At 36.7% G+C, this 24,329-nt stretch overlaps 1 long non-coding RNA gene across 3 annotated transcripts in view; it reads left to right on the top strand.

The window, feature by feature from the left end:
- Positions 1–24,329, top strand: part of LOC142601906 (uncharacterized) — a 108,260-nt gene that overhangs the window by 13,824 nt on the left and 70,107 nt on the right. The window contains exon 3 of one of the 3 annotated variants that reach the window (XR_012835477.1): positions 781–1,134. The exons of the other annotated variants lie outside the window; for them this stretch is intronic. This is a non-coding gene — a long non-coding RNA (uncharacterized LOC142601906). Of the gene's footprint in view, positions 1–780; positions 1,135–24,329 lie in introns of those variants that run through there. 3 annotated transcript variants of the gene reach the window in all.

A 24,329-nucleotide genomic window follows, 5' to 3' on the forward strand; every position in this document is an offset into this window, starting at 1 on the left:
GAAAGGATTGTAGCTTTAATTCGGGAAGCCTTTTGCATCATAGCCATATTGTACTCCAGGAGAAGAACATAACACTTTTTATCTCACCACATTAGGTCACCAGTCATACACAGCACCTGTTTTGTACACCCAGCCTAGCCTGTGTAACATTGTTTGTCCAAAGCTCGGTGTCTCTATCCTTGTTTCATAAACACATGGCTCTGGGTCAGCATCTGGATCAGTGGGGTAGAAGCCAAGGCATGGACGTGACATTAATGCAGCTGTAGTGTGGTCAGGTGAGGACTGAGAGAGAACCCCAGCTTAAACAAAGCTTCCAAGCAAAACAGAAGGGAGACCCATCTTCCAGCTCTTTCCTGACAATGGCTCTTCCCACCAGCTGTTCTTGTGCAGCCAGCTTTACTCCTAAAAAGGAGGAGGAAAGTGTGCTTCATGCCCTGACAGCTGTATTGAGCTAGATAAGCATTACACCCTCATCAGGTCCTCTTTCCAGCATGCCAGCAACTGTCAGTGGAAAGGAGAAACATGCTTCCTCATCTTTTGACTACCACTAGCTACCTAAGTCCTGTATCTGTCCTCTTCAAACGGGTAGCTCATCTCCCTTTTCTACACAGGAATAAGATATCACTAGTAAAATGATACCTATCATCAGCATTATGTCACCAAATGTCTCAGAACTATCCCCAGAAGTGAAAGAATAAGGATTTGCATGACACTTTTTGCGTAACCCATTGCTTCTCTCCCCTTACACTTGCCTCTCTTCTTCAACTGTCTCCCTTTCAGAGCTTGTCCTGTGATGCAAAATCCACTGCAAATGGCAGTCTCAAGTACCATCTCTCTATCAGAAGCTAAGTATATTGGCAAAAACCTATAGAAAATGTCTTGTACTAGTGGACATACTATAATCAGAGTGCCTATCAACACTAACTCCTCTTATCTGGAACTGAATGAGATTATCCATCTCCTCTCCTGAGCAGATTTAACAGTACCTATCTTGGCAGACAGGGAAGCTGTGAAAGGTGTCGGTGTAATGTTGTCCCACAGGGAAGCATCCAGCAGTCATGTGCTGTTTCGTTTTGTTTCCTTTCTTTCTCTTTCTTCCCTGGATGATCAACTGCTCAATACAATTATTTTTTCCCTCTGCCAAATCTTTTTGAAAGAGGACATTATATCAACAAGGAAACTTCCTAGAATAGAGTTGAAATGTTGAGTAGATTTTCAAGGGCTGAAAAGATGGAGCAATGCAGATGAAAAAGGAGGAAGAGCAGGAGCAGTAAAGCTATTTTGTGCATTGGCTTGCTTATACTTTTTAACCAAGTCTTTCACTGGAAAAGCTACCATTAAACTCCAAGGTCATATTGGGAAACCGAACGACAATTCCAACAGAGTAATTTTTTCCAAAAAGATCCATTGTGTTCCATTCACAGTATGTGTGACACTTGAAATTTCTGCTACAGCAGTTGGTCTAATTAAGCAGCAACTACTTTCATGGTTGGATATGGATACCTGGAAAGGCCTTCACTCCTCAACAGGTAAGTAGAAAGACCCATATTTTTTTTTCTGTGTTTGATGGTTATGCAGAGTCTACAGGTCTTTATTAAGTACAGCTGCAAGCCAGCTTGCGTTGCTGGCCATTGCTGCTTCCCAACAGCACAGGATCTTCCCTGTGTACAACTCTGACTTCAGAGGACAGGCTGTGCCACTTTTGAAATTTGTTCCTTGTCCCCAAATCTACATCTGATGATGTCATTCACAGCCAGAAATGTCTCCTGGCTCCCTGTATCAGCTCACAGTATTAGACAGCACACAGCACAACCATGAACAAACCACCTGGCACTCAGGTTTTTGCAGTCCCTTGAAGTCTGATCTGGTCCAATTTCTCTTTTCCTGTCTCAGTGGCCTAGATACTGAAAATTTGGCTATGACTGATAAATCTGGAATATTGGCACTGACCATAAAAGCTAGTAAAACAGCAAAGCTGGCTGATTGCTTTCCTTCTATATATTTTATACATGATATTATTTATAATTGTGATATGTATAACAAACAGCCCTTGAAGCCTGGTTTCTCTCGATGACATAGAAATGGGCAGCTTTTAGTCTAAGTTTAAACTGGCACTGACTGCTGCTATAACCTTTTTGGAACCCTATGAGCCCAGAAAGTTTCAACAGTACCTTATTAATCCTCTCTGAGCTCCTGCCAGGGTGGCACAGCAAAGTGCTAAAATTGTTTGGTATTTTCTCATATGAAGTTTTATGTACAGAGATGAAGATAGGTAAAGCGTGTATGTGTTGATTTGTAGCTGACAGAAAGTTCCAAAGGAAAGATACAGGAAAAGTCAGTGGGAACCAGACCTGGCAGAGTTCCATCTGTATTGCATGGAAGAGGATGATCCAAGCATGCAGTAGATTTCTGTTATATCACAGGATGGCAACACCAGATGAAGCTGAGGGCACACCAACATGTAGACATTATGGTGAGTGATGCAATAGTATTCCAGGGCACCATTATAATATTATTTTTGTCTTCAGAAAAGTCATGAAGTAAGAGAACATCTAATGACTTTTCAAAGCATGCTATTTCTGGAGAGCATTTCTAAAGTGGATTTCAATTTATAATCCTGATTTCTGAAGAGAGAAACCTTCAGAACTTAAGTTTGGTGAAGACTTACAACTGAGAAGCTGGTAGGATTCTCTTTGCAGGTACTTTCTACAGCATCTTGACTGAGTTGCAACATTGTATGTATATAGGGGGTTCAGCTTTCAATGATAGGAGAAAATTTGACTTAATTCTTTTTTCCCGAGGAAATTTAATTTCCTAACTTATTTACTAAGTTTCATTTAAAAAAAAAAAAAAACCTAAAACTGTAAATACTTATACTTCTGCATTACTTTCCGTTTATTGACTCATTTCATCCAGTAGTTTCAATACATTTTACATATTCAAAGCTTTGGACTTGCATATGCAGGAGACAACCAACTAGACTGATTGACAGGAGTGTTAAAATAAACAATAGACATGTTTGTAAGAATGTTTTTTTAAATAGATCCCCACTAATAAAGGCAATTTTTACTCTGTTGTATTAATTGTTTTTGTGACACTGAAATGTATGAGTTTGAATAAATCTTATTCTGCAAGTCATGAAATTTTAATGAAGCTAAATATAAAAGAAATTATATAAACCACATATAAATTCTTTTAGGACAACTATGAAAGGAAGGTCTTATTTGATTATGTAAAAAAAAAAAAAAAAAAAGATTCTTCATTTGAGTTTAATTTGCAATTGTATTTCCTTTTCCTCTTCTGTTTTTTACATTTCTGCTGTCCTTGTCTGTAGATGGACTTTTATAAGACTTTCAACTGACTGCCAAAGTCAATAAGCCACTCTTCATTTCAAATATAATTCTCCATTCTCCAGTCCAGGGGGTTAGAAATAAGTGACAATGTACGTTTTGACCTGTAACTGATAATTTTGTATAAAGGCTCAATGACATTAATAAACTATTTACCTTTCTCCTACAGTCTGTCTTATTTTCCTGAGTAGATCAATAGCCAAACCTACATATCTGTAGCAACACGAGTTTTGTCCTGTCCTAAACATATGACATGCTTTAATGTCATATCCTGTGAAATGCATGCAGTGGTAATGCCTATGGAGGGTGGAAAGGAAGCAGAAAAGGAAAATGTACTCAAGTATAGCTTAGTAGCTTATATGTTCGGCCAAGTTATCTTATAGCAAAGAAAGGATTAATCAATCGATTACAAATATCCTGTACCCTATGGTTTCTTCCTTCTAGCATTAGTTTCTCATCTCTCTCATTTTAGTGGGGACACCAGGAACACTGTATTTAGTATTACATTTAGCTTCTCCTTCAGGATAGTTTGCCGTACACAGCTTTGATAAAACGTTGCCCTCCATCATGTTAGTATTTTAAGTTCCTCTGTAGTTTATTTATTCAGTAGAAATACAGTGTCTGGATTTTTGTCATACATGGAGGTGGTATTTTTCTATTGATTGCCTCCTGCCTCCAATTCTATTCTTTGCAAGTTTTCTCACAGGGAACATGCAAATGTCACACATCTAATTTCTGAGCATAATACTAATTATGTTGCTCAGCTGATACATTCTTTTTAGCAAGACAACCTTTTAAAGACTCTTACATTACCTTTAGTCAGGTACACCAGGTTTTCACTCTATGTATCAGCCCTCCAATTTGCAGCATACATTCACCTATCTATGGGAATCATATCAGACCAACCTGTGACTGACTTGATGGACTCTTAAAATCTGCAGCTGTAAAGTGATAGCTGTGTATGAATTTCCCTTTAAAATGGAAAAAAAATAAATGTGGAAGAAGATATGTCTCTAAAGTAATTGTTAGCAAATGGTACATTGTTCCACAATCACTACTTTTTGCAGAAGAATATAAACATATTTTAGTAAACAAGGATAATTCCTTTAAATCAGTGTCTCTTACAGATCCAAGAGTTAAAAAGTCTGAAGCAAGTCCAAGTTCATGGAGAGGTTTCAACAAGTAAAGATTGCTAGACATGCACGACATGTAATCACCCCTTACACCCACAACTATAACCTCAAAAGAAAGCCTTGTCAGAAACCAGTAATAGTAACTGCCTATGTGAATATTTTCACTGCTTAAAGTCTGCCACTTATTCCGTTGTACCACACTGGTTGCATGCCTGACATCACATTAAACTCAGCTAAGCATAACATGCAAAGGAAAAGTGACCCTGAAGGGTCTTTTTCAAGCACCCCTTCCTTCCCTGCTCCATTTTAATGTGGCTGCCACATGGTTGAAGGGCCATTTTAAGCCCATGTGTTTGTCTACTCCCGCTGTAAATGTTTCACTTCTCCCAGGAAGATAAAAGGACTCTCCCCTTATATTAACTGCAAAATTACCCTTTTTTGTCCATAAATGTGAAGGGGGGATGGCAGTATAGACACAGCACTTGGACGGACTGCTGAACGCCAGTCTGCACTACAGGCGTGTAGCATTGGGCATGCTCACCAAAAACATCACAACAGAAGAAGAAAAAGAAAGAACAGCAGTGCAGCTAAAATGGGATAGATGCAAAAACTGGCAGTAAAATGGCTAAATTGTGAAAAAAAACAGCAGACCTAAGAAAGTTACAGATTCCGGGAAGGCATATATAAGATATGTCAGATGACTAAAAGCAATGGCAATACCCATCTTAGAGAATGAAGACAGCAACAATCCAAATGAGATAGAATCTTTTTTGTTGTTGTTGGTTTTTGGTGGCAGCATGGGGCAAAATCACACAGAAAAGTATTGTTCAATGAGTAATATCACTATTTCCTATCAGTCTGAAGTGGCATTGATAAAGTACTGAGGTTCCAAAATCAGTGGGGAAAAAGAAAACAAGTTTCAAAAAAATTTCTTCTTTCCATTGAGCTTGGATATATTTGAAGAAGAGTTTTTTATGAAGTAATAAAAGCATACAAGCTACGTATAAGATATCTGCAGAAATGTTATGCTGTATTGTAAGAATACATGGAAAACAAAATATTATCTCAAACAAAATATAAGAAAAGGGATTAAGGAATTGCCATCTTTTAATTATTTGCTTAAATTTGAATGCTTATGAACTATGTAATAGGATGGAAGAGTTTAATTACCTAGTTTATAAAAACAACATCATTGACATTTTAATTGCAATGACAGTTCTAGAAAATATTTTGTTAACTTACATTGACAAATACATGACAAAATGAAGTTGTTATACTGGCAAAAAGGACAACATAATGTGTTGAAATGTAGCAGTAGTGAATCAGACTATTACGTATCTAGGAAACAGATCAGAACCAACAGCACTATCAAGAATGGAGTTAAAAGATGTATCTTCAGGACAAACACAGATATTGTTAAAAGTATACAGTTTTTATGGATCACAAACCTTACACATCACTGCTAAGTGAAAATTCATGAAGGTAACATTACTATTGTGAATTAGAAACAGTAGTATTAAAGGCAAAAGATATAAGTGTGGAGGAACTAAAATAACTGTTTGAGACGTGTCAAGTATAAAGTCAAATAACTACAAGATAAACAAAAAGAATGAGAGCCATATAGGAAATTGCAGTACAGCATTGCCTACAACAGAAAGTATTACAGTCCTGGGCCACAGATGAAGGCCGGACTAAGAAAATATGAAAGTCAAACAGCAAGCTCAGTCAATCTCTTTCTGAACACAGGTATATGCTGAAAGACACTTGAGAAACAATTGGTATACGTTAAATATGTATGGCATTGAAAAAAAGTCACTTTTTGCTGAAATGTCTTGTGTAATAATTTGAAGTTTTTGTTTTATGGAAAAAGTGAATAAATGTTCTTTTTTTTTTTTTTTTTTTTCCCAGAAAATTCATGGTTTTAAGGCTTTGCTATGTTCCTCTGCCATTTCTTTGAGACTAAAAAGTCCTACCCATTTTGTTTATTCTTCAGTCATCCCATTGCTCTTTTTTGAAGTTATTCTAGTTTTGTTTTTCTAAAATGTTTTCAATACAACTGCACACAATATTCAATATAGATGTTATAGAGTCCTACAATAATACTCTATAGTTTGATTTCACTTCAGTTCTAATGTATCTCAACTTTTTATTTTACCTTCCTGTTTTGACTTATGCAAAAAATTGCCTACGATAATTTTAATATTATTTTTTCTGAATAAATAATTTAGATTTCTGTAAGAATATATTTTACTACATGTATATTATTTTGTGTTTATCAACATTGACTGTGATAAAATGAGTTCCACTTAAAAATGAGAGAACATTCTGGAACTGGTAGTCAACTACATTGTTAGCTATCCTGAATAATTTCTAATTTTTAATGAGTAGCAAACCTTGTCATTTCACTATGTATCTCTTATTTCATATAGTTTATAAGTTGAATAACACAGGTTATTACAGCCTACATTGACCACCTTCCCATGTTAAACCCAAGCACTTGTATCTACTGTTTGTTTAGATCTTTTAGGTAGGTAAGTCCAAGAAGACATATGTTCTATTTCATGACATCTCCATTTCTTGAAGAGCCTTTTAACACAGCCCTTTGCAATACATTTAAAGAAAAATTCACGAAAAAAACAACCAACCAACCAACCACAACAGCAACAACAGCCCCACAATTATGCCTACACTTTAGATTTCCTAATATGTCATCTGGAGTACTATGTCCAGTTTGGGATACCATGGTTAAAGGCTAAATGAAAAGACACTAAAACCACAAAATAATTATCAAAAAACCCCTTGAATTGCTCTTGCTAAATTAAAGAAGAAGGATTAAGAAGTGTAGTGACAGGACAAGGGGTAATGGGTTTAAGCTGAAGGAGGGTCGATTTAGATTAGATGTTAGAAAGAAATTCTTTACTGTTAGAGTGGTGAGGCACTGGAACAGGTTGCCCAGGGAGGTTGTGGATGCCCCCTCCCTGGAAGTGTTTAAGACCAGGTTGGATGAGGCTTTGGGCAATGTGGTCTAGTGGAGGGTGTCCCTGCCCGTGGCAGGGGGGTTGGAACTAGATGATCTTTAAGGTCCCTTCCAACCCAAACCATTCTATGATTCTATGATTCTATGAAGAAGGGAACTATAGCAGTCTTCAGTCGCTTGAGAAGGCTGACAGAAAAGATCTGTTACCCAAGCCCTGTCACACAGAATAAGCAGTAGAAGATTTAAAACTGAAAGTAGGAAGAAGTAGGTTCATGTATGTGATATAGGTGTCAAGGTATTGGCAGTGGTGCAGCTACAGGATGGCTTCCATGAGAAGAGTCCAAGGACTACCTCATGACAGACACTGCTGGTTCCAAATGGCTCCAATGACCCACCGTGGGACATCATCAGCCAAGCTGGCGGTGCCTCTGGGAAAGCATATTTAAGAAAAAGAGAAATGCTGGACAGGCAGAGGAAGAGGAGGTGGCAGAAAAGAGTGAGAAAAAGCAGAGGGAACACTAAGGTCAGAAGAAGTGCTACATAACAGGGAAGATATTTTCAAAGGGTCTGCAGCCCACGGAGGACCCATGCCACAGCAGAGAAGAGTGAGAAGGAAGGAGAGGCAGAGAGAAACCAGTGTCCTGACCCCAAGCCCCACACCATTTGTTGCCGCACTGAAGGGACTGAGAGAAAGCTGTGGTGATAAGAGGGCAGGAGGAGAGGTGACTGGAGTGAAGTTGAGCCTGGAAAAAGGGGAAGAAAGGTGTTTTCCATAAGTGTATAAATGTTTGTTTCTATTTTGGTTTTGTTTTCTAATACTCAATCAGTATATATATATTATATGTAATTTTTTATATATATATATATATATTTTAAAAAAAGTTAACTTCCCCAAGTCAAGTCTGTTTTGCCTGGGACAAGAATGTTAAGCAGTCTCCTTGTCTTTATCTTGACTTTAACTGTCTTTGTCTTTCACTCTTGCTTTTCTCTCCTCCACATCCTGTGGGGGTGTGGGGAAGAAGGAAGCGAGTGGCAGAGTGAGTGCTTGGGTCCCAGCCGGGACAAAACATCACAATTAGCTTTTCTAAAGATAGGGATGCTAAGACATAAGAAGAATATGAAATCTTCAGGAATACCATCATTTTCCATTTGGGTAGGCAAATCTTATTTCTCATGTAGCAAACAAATTGTGTCAGTCCAATTAAATAGAATATTTCATGGGAGATATTGTATGTCTTTGTTTTAAGAAGTCCTATGATTTTTGTTACTTGGGTTTCTTTAGCATTATTTGCCTTTGGAGCTGTCTGAGATCTCAGCTGATCAACAACAAAGGGAGTCAGGAATTTATAATTTTCCATATAAGTCGTCACTTGCTTTTCAACAGAGAACCTGTTAATGGAAAGTTTAGTAAAAAGGATGTTAGATATATTAGAAGTGGTAGCCCTGTGAGCCAATACACATCAGGCATCGCTGGGAAGGAAGGATGAGGTCAAATAAGGACAGCAGATCTTAAAAAGGAGATGATCAACATCGAATTGATCATCACTGTTACTCGAAGGCCATTTCCCTGTTATTTCTCTTACTGTTCAAGCATGCCTTCTCTCTCTTCTGTGTTCAGTTCAGTATCTTTTTCCTTAGACACTTTTTCTTCCATTCTCTCCTAAAAAAACCCTCCTTTTAGTGATGTAGAATGCCAAACTCAAAGTAAATAGCTCCAGTTTATACAGACTTGAGTCCTTCCATCCCCCGCAGCCTTGAGGAAGGTTAATGGGAGTTACCTGAATTCTCCATGTCCCAGTCAATTATCAAAACATGGAATTACCTGAACATGCAAATACAGTTTTTTTCCAGGGATGCCTGAACAAGAGAAATATGCAGACACAAATCAAAGGGCTATCTACCCCTTTTGGAGCACTACTCTCCTCAAAGCTGTTTTCCAATTTTTACTGAAATCTTTTAAATGCTGATGTGTATCTCAGAGAAAATTTCTATTTAAAAAAAAAAAAAATCTGAATGATAACACAATTTAACATTAGCATATCTACACTGAACAGCCTTCATAAGTATGAAATACTTGTCCTAAGAAAGCTCTACCAGAATTTTTGAATAAATCTAATTTTAAAAATGCTTTAAACCATTCAGGATGCATTACCTAGCAGTTTTAGTTAGTATATTAGCAAGGACTGAATAGTAAAATAAAATTGTATACTTTTGAAAAGTCAGAAATGCTTGGCATAGATTCTTTTGGGGAAAAAAAAAATCTGATTCTTTACTTTAGCTGCCCTGATTTTTTTTTAACAGAATTTCCTCAAATTCCAGCTCTTACCTTCTCTGCATAAAAAATATCTGGGGTTTTTTTCAGCTGGCAAAGCTACTATGCATCACAATGAGGAAATCCAGTATGAATCAGTACTGGAGAACCCAAAGCAAGACCTGATTCCTTTCAAACCTCTGTGAGCATATAGGAGAAGATGACTGCCAGATTTTAGGAGAAAGAAGGATGGACACTCAATCTAGTGTCCATTGATTGACAAGCCTTTCTTTCTTTTCCAATTTAGCAAGTAACTTGCATAAATTATTTGTTTTAATGATGAGAGTACTTCTTAATGAAATCAATGACCACTTGAAAGATAAACATATGTTTGAGCATCTTGCTACATTGAGGCTGAAGTGGGAATACACGCCTGTGTGAAGGCCCTCCAATTACAAGAGGAAAAAAAGTACAAATTGGAGTTACCAGTAGCCTTAATGCCTTCTGTCCCTAAGGATTTAGCCAGCCAAAGCAGTAATTTAGATATCTAAATCATAAAATGTAATCTAGTAATATATATCCAGCTTCTGTTCAAGCCTCAGAGCTCCTAAACTCCCCAGGAAACATCCTGGCTGACTGCTTCTGCACATTCTTAGCATCCGGCACAGCTCACTGGGTACTTCTCATATCATCAGTTTCAGCAGCTTGGTATACCTAAATCTAACCTGTATTTGGAAATTCCTTTTCTTCGTTTGTCTTCCCCAGTTAAGGTGCACTCACACGTGCCTATGATTCATAACAAAATACTGTTGCAGCTGTAGTCTGTGTGGCTGTGTATGTGTGTGTGGTGGCTGGGGGGGTGGGGGGTGAGGAGGAAGAGGAGAGCCTTCTCTTCACCTACCCAACCTGTTCAGAAAGATACACAAAAACTAACAAAACGCGAAAGGGGAAAAAAAGGGAATGTGGCCCTGTTCCACTGCTTTGGAAGAAAGTGAGCTTGGGTTGTGTCGTGGGAACATCACAACCTTGCCTTGATCGAGAGCTGAGTAGCTGCACGCCATGAGCCATGACTGACAGACAGGATGGTGCAAGTAACAGGTTTGATTGGCAGCCTGTGCAGAGATCCGGCTATAAACTGCCCAGTAACTGGGAGGAACACTGCTAGGCAGATATCTGCCACGGTGCAGGAACAGAGGATGTGTGCGTGCCAAGCTACTGCACAGACCTGGTCTGACTCTCACGTCTCCCAGGCTGGTCTGTGCCGATGCACTGGAGCAGTAACTGTGTGTGTGAGAGTGAGTGAGAGAGCGAGAGAGAGACACCCCTTGCTTGATCCACTTAATGGTGGATAAATGGTGGTGAGCAGTGCCGTGCCATTTGATGTTCCTTCCCTTTGATGACAAGCTCTAGTCCCTGCTCTTGGCACTCGTCTTTGCAGCGGGTCTTATCCACTGCTGAACAGAGGCACACATTTCCCTCCATGTGTGACCTTGCTGATTGTCAGCTGCTGCACCATCAGATGCTATTTAAAAAAAAAAAAATAGGAACCAGACCTTTTTCTTTCCCACCTGAGACATTTGTCTTTGAAGCCGATGATCTATTTTCTTAGCTATTGGCTCTAATTGCATGCTGTCTGATATGTCATCATCCGTTTTGCAATACTATGCATTCTAGATTGAAAACAAATCATCCTGTGTAATTTAATACACTGGTTTACATGTATATTGTTGGTCACTGCTCCAGAAATGTGTCCTTCTTATATCTTATTTGCTTTCTTCAAAGTAACTTCAATTTTGGCTGAATTCTTCAGAGACATTTTGAGGGCAATATTTCTTGAATGTGTTTTGGGGTCATTATGCTGCAGCACTTTCCTATTTAGCAGCAACTCATTTTATTACTTGATCTAGACAAGTTATTTTTCTTGAATCTTTACTGAGCTGCATTTAGCATCAACAAAACAAAAGCAGTAGTTCTGTGGCGGTGGTCCAGCACAGGCCCTCATGGCAAACCACTGTAGACCAATACGGACCATTTAAGGACTCCTGCTCTTAGATAATTGCAACAGGCACATGTCAGCTCTCCAGCAGTCCTTTAGTTTTTAATACTGTATGCACGTGCCTCAGCTGTTCAAATCTCCAGCCTTTATCTGAAAGCAGAGCCAGGAGGATCCCACTCTTCTGGATCTACACACTATATGACCAAATTTGAATAAACCCCCTTCTTTCATGTTTCATGTTGTCTGTTTCTGAATCTGATTTTTATTTTCCTCCAAACATTTAAAAATCCTCTTAATGACTGTATGTGACCTGCTTATCCTCCTATTTACTGGTTTCATGGTATATTACTGTAAAAGTACATTTATATTTCTCTCAGTAACAATCGTTAGCCTGAAAAAACTTCCAAAATTTAATTATTTTTTAAGTAGATATGTCTCACTTACTACTTACAGTGTTTTTAACCATATATATTTTAAGGTACCTTAAATTATTTAATCACTGCTCTTTCACAAAAGTATTTCCTTGTCCTGTTTATTATATGGTACCACTAACTGCTTACAGAAAATACTGTAAATTGGTAAGGGTAGAAAGGAGTAGAGGTATGCATAATATTTAAAGAATAAACAAAGTCTTTGACCAGAAGAAGTTATAGCCTAAGTTATATCGAATAACAGATATGCAATATGGAATATTCACATGTATGCATAGTTCTTAGCTCCTTTATTTTCTACTTGGTATAAAGATATCCGATGCAAATTCTTTCACTTTTTATTGTGCTAATTTCACTACTGTAGTTGAATTACTCCTCATTTATACTGTCATGTGGAAACATGATCAGTCACAAGAATTTTAATAGTTGAATTTTGGTTATTAAGAGGCAGGAGAGAAAATAAACAGAAGATGATTTATAAACAGAGAGAGTAAATAATAAACAAAAAAAATCCAAAGATGTTATTTGAAATTTGAAAAATGTAAGCAGGATGCTTATGTAACTTGTAATTAAGTGTTACTTGATCTTCTAATAATTTTTCAACTCAAGAATAAACCAATAATACATAATTTTATATTGGATCTTATTATTAATAAAAATCAGTCAGTTTGAGGCTAGAAACAGGAATCAATGATAAGTAAAGGACCAATTGTATTAAAAATAAAAAGCCCAGAGAGGTCCACAAATGTTTTAATATTTTTATACTGTTATTAAAAAATTATTACTTCAGGGTGCAAAATCTCAGAGCTAGATGGGATTATGAACAAAACTCATCATGCAGGAAAAATAAATAAAAATCAGAGAGAATTACTTATTAGATGCCATGATTTCTTTATCAGGAAAAATAACCATTTTTGGTTTAAAACTGATCCAGATTCAGAGATAGAAGTTCACTGAAATATTAGAACAAGAAAACAATTCAAGAAAAATGTTAAACATAAAATATGGAGGTTATACAGAAAATAAATAAGAGAAGATAACAGTATCCAATGGACAAAAATATGTGCGTTGGCCATTCAGAGGACAGCGAAGAATTAAAAACAAGAGGAAACTCAGCAACGGCGCAGCCCTTTATTGTATGTAGCAAAAAATGCTAACATTGTTAAGTATTAATATTTCAGGACAGAAAGACACATTCAACAGGTTATTTTTCTTGCATTTTTAGTCATGTAAAGATGAAGAAATGTTTTCCTGTCCTCTATTAATTGAAGCAGGTTCAAATACTTACCAGCAATACACATGCTTAACTCATTGCGCCTGTGCAGTTTGTAGTAGTTATTGATACACGGCAGAGTCCCTCCAGGACCTGTTGTACTTACCGTTTGTTTTGTGCAATCCTTCCAGACCGTGCAAAGTGACTGGGTCAAGCTGATCTCAGGAGCACCCTGAAGAAGACAACCGATGATAGTCAAAACCTGTTTGCAGAGTCTGAACAGATTGAGCACTCTCACAGGGCTGGCCAGAAATAAAATTGAGGCAAAATAATAAAAAAATACAATATAGGGAAATACAGTAATGTAGTTAATGAAAATCAGCATGTGCTTTTTAAGGAATTACTGTATTCAAACGGGTCTGATTTCATGTTGTGCTGGGGTTACAAGTTTACATTATAAAAATAATTGGTTGTACCAGAATTTTGGAACTTGATGCAGCATAGCATTTTTATTAAAAAGTTCTGATACAGTAGGACTAGAACATGTGGTCAACTGAATAAATAGTCTGTCTGAGGTGAAAAACAAGGACAGAAAGGAAGTTGTACTACATAGTCTATACGATGCAGTTATCTAAGTAAGTCAGACAAACTGTATTTTAACACAACTGAAGCATGATCATATAACTAAAAGATAAAAATCCAGTTAATCCCTTTATCATGGCCATCTCTATCCTAGGAAGAAGTCACCTTGAACAGATTTTGTGCTCTATTTGGCAAGGAACTGATATGTTAGTTGATCAGACAGTAAATTTACATTTGTGGGAAGAAGGTGTTAAAGATATTTCCCCACAGCTGGAAAATAGAGTCATATAAATTTGCATTGAAAAAAATGTAATTATGTTGCACACTAAGAGTTAAAAATGCTATACTACATTACCAAATGCAACACTGAATCCTTCTTCTTTTGTCCTCTAACACAATATGTTTTTTGATAAGAAAAATTAAGCTTTAAACAAAGGCAATTTCTTTCTCAATTCTTGTTTTATATACTATGAATCTTTCCTAAATTTTGCCTAAGTTTCACACAGTGCAGAATTCCTGGCACTAATCCTCTTCTCAGGAGTAAAATTGCTATAGAAAGGATAAGATACAACATGGTCCAGGATCTTCTGTGTCCCTGCAAGCTGATATCAGTTCTGAGTTGCAGTGTCTAGTGGAGCTGGAGTGCTCAGGACTGCAAAGAAACAAGCCTGTGGAGATCAGACACTAGTTTCATCAGACCTAAGGAGTTAAAAAGCACTTTTAAAGAATAAACAACAATAAACAATAAACCCTAGATAACCAGGAATGTGTGCAAATGAAGAAAAGTCTAAGAAGTCAGGACTAAATTTGCTCTCAGTTAAAGACTGAAGTAAGACATGTAGAGAAAGTTTGTTAAAACTGCATTGATTAACTATAAATAATAAAAAATATGCAAAATTACAGCAATTAACTTCTATGTGGCAGTTATAAAACTGAAAAACAAGAATACAGAAATACCGCCATATCATCCTTGTTTGTTTCAGAAGAAAAATAAAAAATAATGAAAAGGTGAGATACAGATTACAATATATTGGCAAAGTCTCATCCAATTCTTAATATCAGTAGATTTTCCATTTTAATTAGTTGGGGTTTTTTTAGAGCAATTTTTTGGCATTCACAATCTGATTGAGATGAAAGGATTACAGTAACCTTACATTATTCAGCTGACAAGAGCTAAAGAGAAATAGGTAAAATAGGATGCAGAAAATGTGATTTTCACCTTATAACACCTAATATAGATATTTAGAGAGACCTGGAGATCAAACAAGTTCTAATACAAAGTGGGGGGAGACTTTGAGCAGTATACCGTTAAATAACAACAAATACTGTTAGGCTATGAATATCATGGCTTTCCTGTCCTTATCATATCATCCCACTGCCTACTCCAGTAAAAAAGCAGGAATAAAAGTACTTCTCTGCAGATCAGAATTCCAGTGACAAGTTTGACAAACTGATTATTTTTTATGGACTGTCATTATTAAGTTGGATTCAATAATGGAATTATTAAAGTCTTAAAAAGATCATCAAAACAGAATAAAAATTGAAGATGAAAGAGGTATAAAATCCTTCTTTTGGCATTTCCTTCTCATTACTTAACCTGTCAGAGAAGGTAGACAGCATCTTCAGCAGGTTTCATGACAGTTATAAAAAATTCATTATTTTTGGCATCAAAAAGGCATGGGACAAACCTGAAAAGTTATATAACAAAAGGCAGAGGTATTTCAGAGAAACAAATTTAGCCAAAGGTTGGACAGACTGTCTGTATTTCCTTGATTTTTAATAAAGAACCTAAGAATTTATGAGACTTGACTGTTAGCAAAATAGATTCTTGATTCTATTTACATTTTATTAGTATAAAAATACTCATAGTGACATAAAGATCTACTTTTTGTCACAGCAGTGACCAAGACAAGAGAGAGGAAAAAAAATAAATCTATGTATCTAGTAATGAGGCAGAAAATTAAGTGAGAGTTTGTTTGAGGTCAAGTAATGGACAAAGAAGTAAACCAACTCTAATACCTGAGCTTCTTTGTCTATTCTTCAACTAAACACGAAAAAAAAAAAAAGTACTAAAAATGAAGGCAGGGATACTGACCCTTTCTATCATTTTTTCAGGCAGATGGAAAGCTCTATTTCATCTGTCATCTCAAAATGCAGGTTTTGTTACTGTTTTGAATAAATGACAAATCTAATTTGTTTTACATGCAAATGCAAAAACATCTAAATGTTTTCGTATGATGACATCAAATTACTGTGTTACATCAGAAAGTGTTGAAAAACAGAATTTTTTAAATAACATTGAAACATTAAAATCTACAATAAAATAGTATATTTGTGTATATTGTTTAAAATTCATATGCATATAGAATCAGAATCATAGAGAAGTTTGGGCTGGAAAGGACCTCAAAGATCACCTAGTTCCAACCCCCCTGCCATGGGCAGGGACACCCTCCACTAGACCAGGCTGTCCAAAGCCCCATCCAACCTGGTCTTCAACACTTCCAAGGAGGGGGCATATACAACCTCTCTGGGCAACCTCTTCAAGTGTCTCATCACCACCCTCACAGTAAAGAATTTCTTTCTAATATCTAATCTAAATCTACCTTCCTTCAGCTTAAAGACATTACTCCTTGTCCTGTCACTATATGCCCTTGTAAAAAGTCCTTCTCCAGTATGCTAGTAAATATTATAAAACAGAAGAATAATTTTACTAGTTTTTTCTCTAACAATGTCAATGGCATTGATCATGTTACCACAAATATACTTTAGTCTCAATCTCTTTATCTTCAAGTTTTCATTTTGACTACATTGATATTCATATTCATATTCTTACCTATCTTAATTGCAAAGATCCAATCAAAATCCCTCCTACAAAATTTTGATTAAATAGCTCCTTACCATCCTTGAAAGAAATTCAACAAGCAGAATAAAATTATACCAAAAATCCACACAATGTGTTTTTGTATTTTCTTAAATATGACAATATACTTTTATATTTTCTTAAACATGACAATGAATTAGTTAGTTAGTTAGTTAGTTAAATCTAGTTAGCTAGTTGGCAGAATCTAAAAGAACTTTATTTTTTCACTGTTGGAATGGCTATGATGAATTAAATTCATTTGAAAAGGGGGCAAGCAACAGCCCAAATCAAGCAAACACAAACAATCTCTTGGAGCTTTGATAAAGCAATTAATTCTATGAAAAAGAATAAAATAGCAACCTTCACTTCATTAGATAGCCACCCAAGAGCGTCAGTCACCAAAATATCAGAGGAATATCAGTCAGAGGAAGAATAATCAGAGGAAGATTTATTTCAGTGAAGATTTTTTTTCTAGGTTAAAGAAATTAATATGATACAAAGCTGGACAGCTCTTTTATTTTTCGTGAAATAAAATCAAAGCTCGGGACCTAAAAGTAAAATAGCTTTAGTTATATCAACAGAGACTTCTGAATATTTTATCTAAGGAAGGAGCATAAGACTTGAAAAATAGACCACTGGAAACCAGCGAGTTCCTGTCTGCACTTACAGATTATATTGGTGACTGGGAAAGTGTCCCTAAGTTCAGAGACTATTAAAACATGATTATCTCCATTACCTCTTTATTCTATTTCTCAATTTCTATGAAATCCATCCATACAAGGCAGATGACTGATTTTTTCCCTTCCAAGAGCAAGGGTGCTGGTGAGAGTGTAAAACATCTAGTTAATGCTTATTTGAGCTGACAAAGAAAACTTTTAGTTAATTAGATAAACTTGGAAAGAGGATCGCATGTGTAGTACTTGTCAGAAACCAAACATTTTATTTCACAACCACCACATTTTCTGACTAGATGGTGCTGACACGACACAACCCAGTAGCAGCAGTCAGGGCACCCTGCCTGGCTGTGGGGAGGTGGGATCCCAGTCCTTTTGCTAACTAGCTGACTGAGGGTTCCCACATCCTGGGACCATGCACCAGAATACTGACTATTAGAAAGTCTCTAATACTATCAGGAAAAAAGTCCTTCCTACTTCTAAGAACCTTCTCTTTGACTTAGTGAAAACTCGTACCTTTCCACAGACAAAGAAAAACCTATGGTTTGAAACATTTTTTTATCATAAATGAATAAGTTGAGAGAAGTATTCCCCAAAAGCTTTATCAGACATTCCTAGTTAGTGAGACAGCTATGAGGAAATGACAGTAGCTGTAGCCTGGGCGGTTGGTGCTCTAGAATGCAAGACTGAGATGCTGAAGACTGGCAACAGATTTGATCTTTGACTGGTAGAAACAGTGGCTACTTCACATACAGGAAACTGAAATCAGATGCCAGTGACACGCATAAAAGTCCAAACGTTAAGCCAGGTTTGCAGTGGACATGCATGTCTAAGAACATATATTCTACCTTTCACATAGTGTAACTTCTCCGTCGAACTGTTTAAAGACTGTTGAAGAAGGTCTTAAATAAAAGTCATTCAAACGCAAGTTGCCACTTTGAGTGGAAGGATGGGGCACATTCTCATTCTGCTGCCTGTGGAGGTGTCTTGTGGTAGGGGGAACAGCTTCTTGCTGATTTACTGCCCTTCTGAGCCACAGCTACCGAGTGGGGTCAGGACTGAAGCAGTCCACCAGCTCTGTTCTCCTGCATAGACACAGGGTGAAATACACTGAGTCTAGCAGCGCCTATTTCCCTTCGAAAATGAGGTAAATCCATATGAAAAAAAGCAGCAGGAGCATTTTTGTTGCAGTGGACAGAATACTTTAAATTGATGCCAATACCTACCAAAACCACATGGACATGGAGGTACAGGTAGACCTTCTTGGTTTTCTCCCACAGCTCCTTTTCTGACTTAGACCAAAGCAATATCAATGGATCAGGGTTAGGTGCAGAGACAAATGAGGGGACCTCATTAGACATGGGCTGTATGGGTATCCTGCTTTTCCTTCCGTGGTGGTGACCACCACTGTGTCTTGCACTATGGCATGCATATAAGAAAGACACAGTGAACTAGAGGGAATGTGTTGATGGTATGGATTTGTTCTATGGGCTGTCAACTGAGCCACTACTTTCGAGCTTCCTCCAGGGAAAACTTCAAAGGAACCTGAATGTTTTACCTTAAAGAGAATGAAATTAAACTGAGTGAAATGATCACAGTGCTGTTGAGAATAGAAATAATGAAGTAGGAAACCTATAGCTAGACTAATCTAATTTTCAGTGGGACTTGGAAGAGTGTGCTACAAAATAATTTCCTCATTATTAATCTTTTTTTATTGGTTAGTTTTCTTTAATCTTCAGATGGACTATCTGGCTGCAGGAGGTATTCCCCAGAACTGGATCTAATCGTTGTCTCAACTTAGCAGGTACGAATTCATAACTGCTCCACAGGAAATAAGAGTAGTTATTTAAGATTTACAGAGTGAGTGATGTGTAACTTACTAAGTCCCATTCATGTGACTGTATGCATGAACACAAATACAACTGCAAAAGAAAAAAAAAGGTGGACCTGCCGTGGGTGGCAGCAACATGACTTAGAAGATTTACAGTTGCAGTCCTTAATAATTTTTATTTTTAAATATTTGATACTTTCATTATAGGAATTGTGTAATGAGACAACTGAAGCAGTTTGGGAGAGATGGAAGAAAATTATCTCACTTTTAAGCTGAAATGCACATAGTAGAATTTGTCAGTCTGTCTAGGAATGACTTTCCCTGAAGAAAAAGACTCCCTCACAAAAAACAACACACAACTTCCCCCCCCCCCCAAAAAAAAACCCAAACCAACCAACCAAACAAAACTCAACCCCAAACCCAACAACAAAACAAAACAAAACAAAACAAAACAAAACAAAACAAACAAAAAAACCCACAAAAGAAGCAGCTTCGCAATGTCTTCAAACAATGTAGCAATGGGTATTGTAAGGAATAATGTGAGTTACGTCAGAATAATTAATTCTGATGTCCAGTTCTTTGTAACACAGATAACACAGCTTTGAAACACAGATAACATTTTAATTCTTCAGTTCTAAAAGTTGATTTATTTCATTAATTCATGACGTTGTCTAAGGTGGAATGGAAGCTGGAGACTTTCCCTTCACATGAAGTTGGTTGCCTAACTTCCTCAGCCATGTTTTAAGCATGACCTTCCACTGAACTAGTTTGAACTGCCTCTGTCTCTGTTCTTCCTTGATATCTCCTAAAAATTTGTCACAGATGCACATAAATCTTAGCTGGCTTGTATGATCAGAAGAAAGCAGAACAACCAGAGCAATCCACAAAATTATTTATTCTTCAATAATAATGAAAATTCTAAACTATTTCCCAGCAATACATCCAAACAGAGTACATTTTTCAAAGCAATTCTTCAGTGAAAATTGTTTCTCAGTGTGAGGTTTTTATGACAGGTAAAGAAGAAGAAGAAGAATAAAAGGGTGAAAAAGAAGGAAGGGTTGTGAAAAATGAGACAACTCAGAATATTCATGTAGTATATGTAGTACATATGAATTTGAGCATTAAATCGTTGCTTGTAGGAAAAGATAATTGCCATAGCTAGTAGATGGCATTTATACAGGAGAGAGATACAAGAGACTTTATAGATATATTTATGCATGCATGTGAGTACATGCAGAGGAACAGGATGCACGGTTTCCTCTTTGACCAGAATTTCTTTTCAACAGTCTTTTCCTCAGGAAAATATTGTGAAAATAGTTATATTTACATGAAAATTCTGAGCTATAATGGAGGAACAATTCCAACAGAAAACTTTTCATAAAAATACATCAGCACAATATCTTACAGAAACACTTCAGTGTATTATGTACATAAAAGCTTTGCTACTATAGGGCTGTTGAGATGATCAGGTTTATATATTGGGACAAGAATCTCTGCAGGGGTGCTGCAGGAGATTAATTTTAAATGTAAACTGTTCTGTACATAAATATAAAATCTATTTGTTATTTCACAGATGGAATTAAGCTGTTTATGTTCATAATATTTGAAAATACAATCAGAAATTAAACAGACTGTTTCCTTCCACATCAGGCAATCATTGAAAGCTTCACAGAAAAGCTTTCATTTGTAGTCTATCTCAGGATGTGTATTACCATTAATTAATTTTTAACTTCACATCAAATAAATGCCTAAGGCAAACCATTCCATGGAAGGTGATTTTCTAAGAAATGAAATTCCATGGAAAAATTTCACCAAACCAGATTTCTCAAAAAGGAAATAACCTCATAGTCAAGGAACATATTCTAATAATGCTAATTTCACAATTAAAATCTAGCAAAAGAACTGATTAAAACATATAAAGAGATTGGTTTACACTGGATTTTTATTCAAAAAAGCTAAACTTATTTTGTGTTATCTTGGTGTTCGTATAGAATTATTCCTCATGGCCACCAGTTGTCTTTCACTTACACAGGCCCTTTTTTAGGACGAAGATAGTGGCAGAGTTCCTGCTTCTTAAGAATCTAATTCCCAACACTATTTGTGATTTGCCAACTAGGTTTTACATTACATATTAACTTAACACAGACTGTCAAAGCAGTGTTTTCTCTAAAGCAAGGTTCCCACCTACTAGAAGCCCTACAGTCTTGGAGAAAATTGATTGGACAACACTCATAGTAAAAAGAGAAAGTAAACCACTTGCAACTTCATTCGTCAAGGACAGAAAAAAGACAATTTAGTTGCATCACCTCTGTGTAGTCAGAGAAGACAAACCCTTTGTACTCATGTGAGTTGTAATTTCCTGTGCGTTAAAAACAGTGAAAAAACTAAGTACCTTCATTTGAAGCAGAAAAGGCCATCACTTCAGTTCTTTCATATGAAGAGGAACTTTGAGCTCTCTTCTACAACAGTAGCTCTTTTAATTTCAAGCACTACACAATGTTTCCTCATGTGCAAAGTTATTTCCTTTTGAGGATGCCTCGGCTTTAATCTGTTCGCATGAGAAAACTCCCCACAGGAATAGCATCCCTTGAATCTAATAATTTTCGTTGCCCTTCGCTGAAGTGTTAATGTTGCTGGTGTGTTCATTCATCGTTAGGTGATCGCATTTCTATTATGTGATGCATTGTGCAAGTCTGCAATACTAAAGTGGCTTTACTGCAGCCACAAATAGACACAGGAGCTCATTGATCATTTCTCTCAGTTCTTTCTAGTTCAAATTACATTACATAAAACTGAAATATGTTTATGAGCATTTCAATAGAAGATGGTTAAATTTTGTGTTGTGAGTAAGTGGTGGAAGATCCCTTAAAAGGCTGAAATACGTAAAATGTACATTTTTACAATCCCAAAGGAAGATGTCGTAATGTGATAACATAATACTTAAACCACTTGCTGGGAAGTAAAACACATAAACTTTGAATCTAGGAGATTTTGTCATTGGATCACAGCTAGTTTTATGCACCCTTCATGAGTTCAACAAAGAATTTAAACTATTTTATTAATTTCTTTTTAGCTGATAATACAAGCCATTTTTTAATTTATTTGGTTGGTTGGTTGGTTGGTTGGTTGGTTGGGGTTTTTTTGTACAAAAAGAATAATCATAAAGATATACAATAAACAATAAGCCATGCAAACTGCATTTGTAAGAGTGCTTCCTTTATTGCTCCTATGCTGATCATTTCCAAGAAGAACTGAGCAATTAAATGGTCCTCATCAGTTGACCGGCAACTATTCAAGTACCATACCAGGAGAAGAGGCATGTTTGAAAAGTAATGCATTACTTCATATTTTCCATTTCACACTATTTCCATGTAAGGTTTTAATGAATCTGTCAAAAAAACTGGAAGAACATATGCAAAATTGAAAAGTTCTTAAGCCTTCACAAAAAGGTTGCTGTTTCCACATCTTACAGAACAAGGTTTCTTGATTCAGAGATAGTTTACTTTAAGCCTTTCTCAAAACGTCTGGAAGTTTTAAATTTTGAAAGACAAATCTGTGATGACATCCAGGGGAAGCTGTTACTTGCAGGTATGGGAGGCCAATCTTCCTCAAGACAGATGGTCACACACCAGGGCTTTCTTCTGTATCCCGACTTTTCCACTCTATTATAATTTCATAAGCATGAATAAATGGTTACCCTTTTCACTGGTAAAATCTGATGCAGGACTAGAAATAGATTTTATAAAGCGATGTCACCTTTATAAGGGACTAAAATGAAAAGTGAAGTACTATATGAGTATCTCTGATGTTCTGTAATATACACATGGACACAAAATGATGAGAATTTTCTTTCATTGGTTTTCTCCTGAAATTATTCCATCCCTCATTTCCTTCCCACTAAAAATAAAATACAGCTATTTCCCTCATATGAAAACAAATTCCTTTGTGAACTACTGTGACATTAGATTGACAAAGCCCAAGTGGGCTCAGTACAATAACACTGTTAGATGAGGAAAACTTTTTTTTATGAATTATGTTACCAAAAAATTGAGTAAAAATCCTGCTTATGAAGCATTGTCTATATCTGGGATGTCAACATTTGCTACAGTTTGCTGAGTAACCTACAGAAAACAGAATGAGTCTGACTAACAGTTTAAGTTTAATGGTAGAGCTATTTAAGCTATACTTTGGCAGGAGAGCTCTGCATTGATCATTATTCTTTTCACATCTGTTGCTGTTCTCAGCAGAGAGACCCAATGACCCAGCGGGCTGCCTCCTTCAGATGCCTGGAAAATTAGCCATTGCTTGAGAACTTGCCCTTTAAATTTACAGTGAGCAGACTTTATTCTACCACTAAGCCCACTGATTCAAAAAAGATGTTGTTATGGTACTGTAGAATACAAAAGTGCCAAAACAATTCTGTAATATTTGAGATCTACCTCTCGGGTTAGTCGGGATGTGAGATACTTAGTAGTCAGCTCTAGTTTCTTACAGAAATTCCTCAGAAACTGGCTTAACTGCCTATGATGTGGAGTCTTTTCTCCCTCTTTCTGGCACCTTTGTGTTGGAATTCTGCAGCAAAATGTATCCTCCACTCCAGTTCATTCACAACAGTTTTTACTCAGCCAGGTTGACAGAGTAACAGTCCCTTGTAGCATCACTTGTCACCCTTTCAATTCCCTTTCTCCCTTTGACTCACCTATCATTACAAAATGGGCGACTACAACTTCCTGCTAGAAAACAGCTGTAAAACGTGACGAACTTCATCCAGCTCACAAAAAGAGTATAATGAATCTTTTCACTAATGGCATCAGGGAGGATTCTTTTCTCTATTTTACTAGGCTAAACTAACCCAAATCTGCCCCTCAACTCCCACTGACTCTGGCTGACTCTGGATGGGCTTTGGTGTAACAGAGAACAGAATTTCACCTGGAGACATTTACATGTCAGACATCAGGAATGATTGAAAATCTGCAAAACTGAGGCTCAACTATTAGAAAATACATATTGAATTTCTGTATGCCTGCTCCT

Source organism: Balearica regulorum, chromosome 5 (assembly GCF_011004875.1).
Source record: "Balearica regulorum gibbericeps isolate bBalReg1 chromosome 5, bBalReg1.pri, whole genome shotgun sequence".
Lineage (NCBI taxonomy): Eukaryota > Metazoa > Chordata > Aves > Gruiformes > Gruidae > Balearica > Balearica regulorum.